This window comes from Corticium candelabrum, chromosome 13 (genome assembly GCF_963422355.1).
Source record: "Corticium candelabrum chromosome 13, ooCorCand1.1, whole genome shotgun sequence".
Classification (NCBI taxonomy): domain Eukaryota; kingdom Metazoa; phylum Porifera; class Homoscleromorpha; order Homosclerophorida; family Plakinidae; genus Corticium; species Corticium candelabrum.
The window spans coordinates 8273321-8279913 of record NC_085097.1 but is presented as its reverse complement, the minus strand read 5'-3'; positions in this window follow the sequence as shown (position 1 = coordinate 8279913).

Here is a 6593-nt window from a genome sequence, read left to right as displayed (position 1 = left end):
AACCCTAACCCTAACCCTAACCCTAACCCTAACCCTAACCCTAACCCTAACCCTAACCCTAACCCTAACCCTAACCCTAACCCTAACCCTAACCCTAACCCTAACCCTAACCCTAACCCTAACCCTAACCCTAACCCTAACCCTAACCCTAACCCTAACCCTAACCCTAACCCTAACCCTAACCCTAACCCTAACCCTAACCCTAACCCTAACCCTAACCCTAACCCTAACCCTAACCCTAACCCTAACCCTAACCCTAACCCTAACCCTAACCCTAACCCTAACCCTAACCCTAACCCTAACCCTAACCCTAACCCTAACCCTAACCCTAACCCTAACCCTAACCCTAACCCTAACCCTAACCCTAACCCTAACCCTAACCCTAACCCTAACCCTAACCCTAACCCTAACCCTAACCCTAACCCTAACCCTAACCCTAACCCTAACCCTAACCCTAACCCTAACCCTAACCCTAACCCTAACCCTAACCCTAACCCTAACCCTAACCCTAACCCTAACCCTAACCCTAACCCTAACCCTAACCCTAACCCTAACCCTAACCCTAACCCTAACCCTAACCCTAACCCTAACCCTAACCCTAACCCTAACCCTAACCCTAACCCTAACCCTAACCCTAACCCTAACCCTAACCCTAACCCTAACCCTAACCCTAACCCTAACCCTAACCCTAACCCTAACCCTAACCCTAACCCTAACCCTAACCCTAACCCTAACCCTAACCCTAACCCTAACCCTAACCCTAACCCTAACCCTAACCCTAACCCTAACCCTAACCCTAACCCTAACCCTAACCCTAACCCTAACCCTAACCCTAACCCTAACCCTAACCCTAACCCTAACCCTAACCCTAACCCTAACCCTAACCCTAACCCTAACCCTAACCCTAACCCTAACCCTAACCCTAACCCTAACCCTAACCCTAACCCTAACCCTAACCCTAACCCTAACCCTAACCCTAACCCTAACCCTAACCCTAACCCTAACCCTAACCCTAACCCTAACCCTAACCCTAACCCTAACCCTAACCCTAACCCTAACCCTAACCCTAACCCTAACCCTAACCCTAACCCTAACCCTAACCCTAACCCTAACCCTAACCCTAACCCTAACCCTAACCCTAACCCTAACCCTAACCCTAACCCTAACCCTAACCCTAACCCTAACCCTAACCCTAACCCTAACCCTAACCCTAACCCTAACCCTAACCCTAACCCTAACCCTAACCCTAACCCTAACCCTAACCCTAACCCTAACCCTAACCCTAACCCTAACCCTAACCCTAACCCTAACCCTAACCCTAACCCTAACCCTAACCCTAACCCTAACCCTAACCCTAACCCTAACCCTAACCCTAACCCTAACCCTAACCCTAACCCTAACCCTAACCCTAACCCTAACCCTAACCCTAACCCTAACCCTAACCCTAACCCTAACCCTAACCCTAACCCTAACCCTAACCCTAACCCTAACCCTAACCCTAACCCTAACCCTAACCCTAACCCTAACCCTAACCCTAACCCTAACCCTAACCCTAACCCTAACCCTAACCCTAACCCTAACCCTAACCCTAACCCTAACCCTAACCCTAACCCTAACCCTAACCCTAACCCTAACCCTAACCCTAACCCTAACCCTAACCCTAACCCTAACCCTAACCCTAACCCTAACCCTAACCCTAACCCTAACCCTAACCCTAACCCTAACCCTAACCCTAACCCTAACCCTAACCCTAACCCTAACCCTAACCCTAACCCTAACCCTAACCCTAACCCTAACCCTAACCCTAACCCTAACCCTAACCCTAACCCTAACCCTAACCCTAACCCTAACCCTAACCCTAACCCTAACCCTAACCCTAACCCTAACCCTAACCCTAACCCTAACCCTAACCCTAACCCTAACCCTAACCCTAACCCTAACCCTAACCCTAACCCTAACCCTAACCCTAACCCTAACCCTAACCCTAACCCTAACCCTAACCCTAACCCTAACCCTAACCCTAACCCTAACCCTAACCCTAACCCTAACCCTAACCCTAACCCTAACCCTAACCCTAACCCTAACCCTAACCCTAACCCTAACCCTAACCCTAACCCTAACCCTAACCCTAACCCTAACCCTAACCCTAACCCTAACCCTAACCCTAACCCTAACCCTAACCCTAACCCTAACCCTAACCCTAACCCTAACCCTAACCCTAACCCTAACCCTAACCCTAACCCTAACCCTAACCCTAACCCTAACCCTAACCCTAACCCTAACCCTAACCCTAACCCTAACCCTAACCCTAACCCTAACCCTAACCCTAACCCTAACCCTAACCCTAACCCTAACCCTAACCCTAACCCTAACCCTAACCCTAACCCTAACCCTAACCCTAACCCTAACCCTAACCCTAACCCTAACCCTAACCCTAACCCTAACCCTAACCCTAACCCTAACCCTAACCCTAACCCTAACCCTAACCCTAACCCTAACCCTAACCCTAACCCTAACCCTAACCCTAACCCTAACCCTAACCCTAACCCTAACCCTAACCCTAACCCTAACCCTAACCCTAACCCTAACCCTAACCCTAACCCTAACCCTAACCCTAACCCTAACCCTAACCCTAACCCTAACCCTAACCCTAACCCTAACCCTAACCCTAACCCTAACCCTAACCCTAACCCTAACCCTAACCCTAACCCTAACCCTAACCCTAACCCTAACCCTAACCCTAACCCTAACCCTAACCCTAACCCTAACCCTAACCCTAACCCTAACCCTAACCCTAACCCTAACCCTAACCCTAACCCTAACCCTAACCCTAACCCTAACCCTAACCCTAACCCTAACCCTAACCCTAACCCTAACCCTAACCCTAACCCTAACCCTAACCCTAACCCTAACCCTAACCCTAACCCTAACCCTAACCCTAACCCTAACCCTAACCCTAACCCTAACCCTAACCCTAACCCTAACCCTAACCCTAACCCTAACCCTAACCCTAACCCTAACCCTAACCCTAACCCTAACCCTAACCCTAACCCTAACCCTAACCCTAACCCTAACCCTAACCCTAACCCTAACCCTAACCCTAACCCTAACCCTAACCCTAACCCTAACCCTAACCCTAACCCTAACCCTAACCCTAACCCTAACCCTAACCCTAACCCTAACCCTAACCCTAACCCTAACCCTAACCCTAACCCTAACCCTAACCCTAACCCTAACCCTAACCCTAACCCTAACCCTAACCCTAACCCTAACCCTAACCCTAACCCTAACCCTAACCCTAACCCTAACCCTAACCCTAACCCTAACCCTAACCCTAACCCTAACCCTAACCCTAACCCTAACCCTAACCCTAACCCTAACCCTAACCCTAACCCTAACCCTAACCCTAACCCTAACCCTAACCCTAACCCTAACCCTAACCCTAACCCTAACCCTAACCCTAACCCTAACCCTAACCCTAACCCTAACCCTAACCCTAACCCTAACCCTAACCCTAACCCTAACCCTAACCCTAACCCTAACCCTAACCCTAACCCTAACCCTAACCCTAACCCTAACCCTAACCCTAACCCTAACCCTAACCCTAACCCTAACCCTAACCCTAACCCTAACCCTAACCCTAACCCTAACCCTAACCCTAACCCTAACCCTAACCCTAACCCTAACCCTAACCCTAACCCTAACCCTAACCCTAACCCTAACCCTAACCCTAACCCTAACCCTAACCCTAACCCTAACCCTAACCCTAACCCTAACCCTAACCCTAACCCTAACCCTAACCCTAACCCTAACCCTAACCCTAACCCTAACCCTAACCCTAACCCTAACCCTAACCCTAACCCTAACCCTAACCCTAACCCTAACCCTAACCCTAACCCTAACCCTAACCCTAACCCTAACCCTAACCCTAACCCTAACCCTAACCCTAACCCTAACCCTAACCCTAACCCTAACCCTAACCCTAACCTATAACCCTAACCCTAAGCCGATACGACAACGAACGAGTGAGATGAAAAGACAGCGACGACGCGCGGCGCTGTAAGTACATCATTTATATTTCTAAACGTTTCATTTCTTTGCGAAATCTTTTTAGTAAGCGTTTCAGTAGCTGTGTTGCAAGTTTGGCCGTTTTCCGTTGGAGATTTTTTGAGTTATGCCCATAGTAACCACTTGTTCTCTGTTGCTATGGCTATGTATCCGTATGTTTTGGTTAGAGAATGCAGTCTAGAACAATCATTCAAACCGTTTTTTAATATTCTATATGTTTATTAGCTCTCCAGACGGCGATAAAACGCATAAGAAAGCAGATCTTTTCTATGATGAAGACAGCAACGACTCAAGCAAACAGGAAGTCGACATGAACATAGCGAAACCATCATCAATAGCTTTGATAATTGTACCATTCGAAAGAGCAATTAATATGCTTTCCAAAGATGTATGAATTTGGTTTTATACTTCTATAATATGGCTGCAGTTGCAAATAAACGTAAGCGAGTGCTTCATTGCGCGCGCGCTAGATATTAATTGGCGCGCGCGCTAGAAAATTATAGGCGTGACATTATTGCAAAGGTCACACCTGGGAGTGTTAGATTGGACGGAAGCTAAAGGGTTAAGATGGATACACAGTTCGGAGCGCAGATATACCATAGTGAGCGCGCATTTCCATACAGTTACGCGCCGTTAAGCACAGTTGAGCGCGCAATAACTTCAGATGGGCGCGCAGATGGGCGCGCAGATGGGCGCGCAGATGGGCGCGCAAATGGGCGCGCAGATGCGCAGATGGGCGCGCAGATGAAGTTGCACTTACGCTTAGATGGACGTGCAATTACGAGTTACGCGCAGTAGGGCGACCAGTTACGCCCACATGTGCTTAAAATTATGCCCCCATTTACACTCAAATGGGCTCGCAGTCAGGCGCAGTTATTCTTATTTACACGCAGTTTGGCGCGCAGTAACGTTCAGGTAGGCGGGTAGTTCCGTGCGCAGCTACGCCCAGATGCGCGCGCAGTTACGCGCAGTTACCCGCACTTACGCGCACTTACGCGCAGTTACGCATTGTTATGCGCAGTTAGGCGCAGTTTAAAGAAGTGGAGCGTGTAGTTACGCCAAGATTTGAGCGCAGTTGGACGCGCAGTTACGCATCGCTATGCGCAGTTAGGCGCAGTTAAAAGAAGTGGAGCGTGCAGTTACGCCAAGATTTGAGCGCAGTTGGGCGCGCAGTTACGCGCTGTTACGCTCAGTTGGTGGCGCAGTTTTGCCAAGATGTGGAAGCAGTTAAGCGCGCAGTGACGAGCAGATGGGCAAGCAGTTACGTGCAGTTACTGCCGTTGCGCGCGCAGAAACACCCAGATGAGCGCGTATTTCGGTGCGCATTTTTGCTAAGATTAAAGCGCAGTTACGCGCGGTTACATTCAGGTACGCAAATTTACGCGTAGTTGCTCGCTTAGTTACGCCCGGATGTGCGAACAGTTAGGTTTGCAGTTACGAGCAGTTGGATGCGCAGTAACCCTCAGATGGTCGCCCAGTCCTGTGCTGAGTTACGGTCAGATGCGTGCGCAGTTATGCGCAGTTACGCGCAGTTACGCGCAGTAAGGCGCGAAGAAACGCCCAAACGAGCGCGCAGTTAGGTGCGCATTTACGCGCAGATTGGGGCGCAGTTATGCGCTGTTACGCTCAGTTACGCGCAGTTACGCACGGTTACGCAAAGTCGACGGCACCGTTATGCCTAGATGTGCGCACAGTTGGGTGCGAAATTACGAGCTGTTAGGCGCAGAGTTACGCGTAGTTTCCCTCAGTTACGCACAATTACGCGCAGTTACGGTCAGATAAAGGCGCAGTTTCTCGCGCAGCTATGCCCAGATGTGCACGCAGTTAAGCAAGCAGTTACGAGCACTTGGGCGCGCAGTAACCCCCAGATGGGCGCGCAGTCCGATGCTGAGTTATGCTCAGTTGGGCGCGTAGTTACGCGCAGTTACGCGCATTTGGGCGCGCAAAAACGGCCAGACGGGCCCGCAGTTTGGTGCGCAATTACAGCCAAATTGAAGTAAAGCTACGCACAGTTACGCACAGTTACGCGGAGTTAGTGGCGCAGTTACACTCAGATGTGAGCGCAGTTGGGCGCGTAGTTACGAGAAGTTGGGCGCGCAGTAACACCAAATGGGCGAGCAGTTCGGTGCTGAATTAGCTCAGATGGGCGCACAGTTGTGCGCATTTTGCGCGAAGTTGGGCGCGCAGCAACGCCAGACCGTCGCGCATTTCAGTGCGCATTTACGCGCAGATCGGCGCGCATTTGCCGTCAGTTACACGCAGTTGTGCACAGTTACGTCAAGGTGTGCGCGCAGTTGAGCGCGCAGTTACGGCCAGATACGCGCAGTTACGCGGAGTTACGCTCAGATAGACGCGCAGTTACACGCAGTTATTCCCAGTTACGCGCAGTTACCCGCAGTTACACGCAGTTACTCCCAGATACGCGCAGTTACGCTCAGTTGGGTGAATTTACGCGCAGTTGGGCAGTTGTAACGCCCAAACGGACGCGCAGTTCAATGCGCTGTTACGGCCAGATGGGCGCTCAG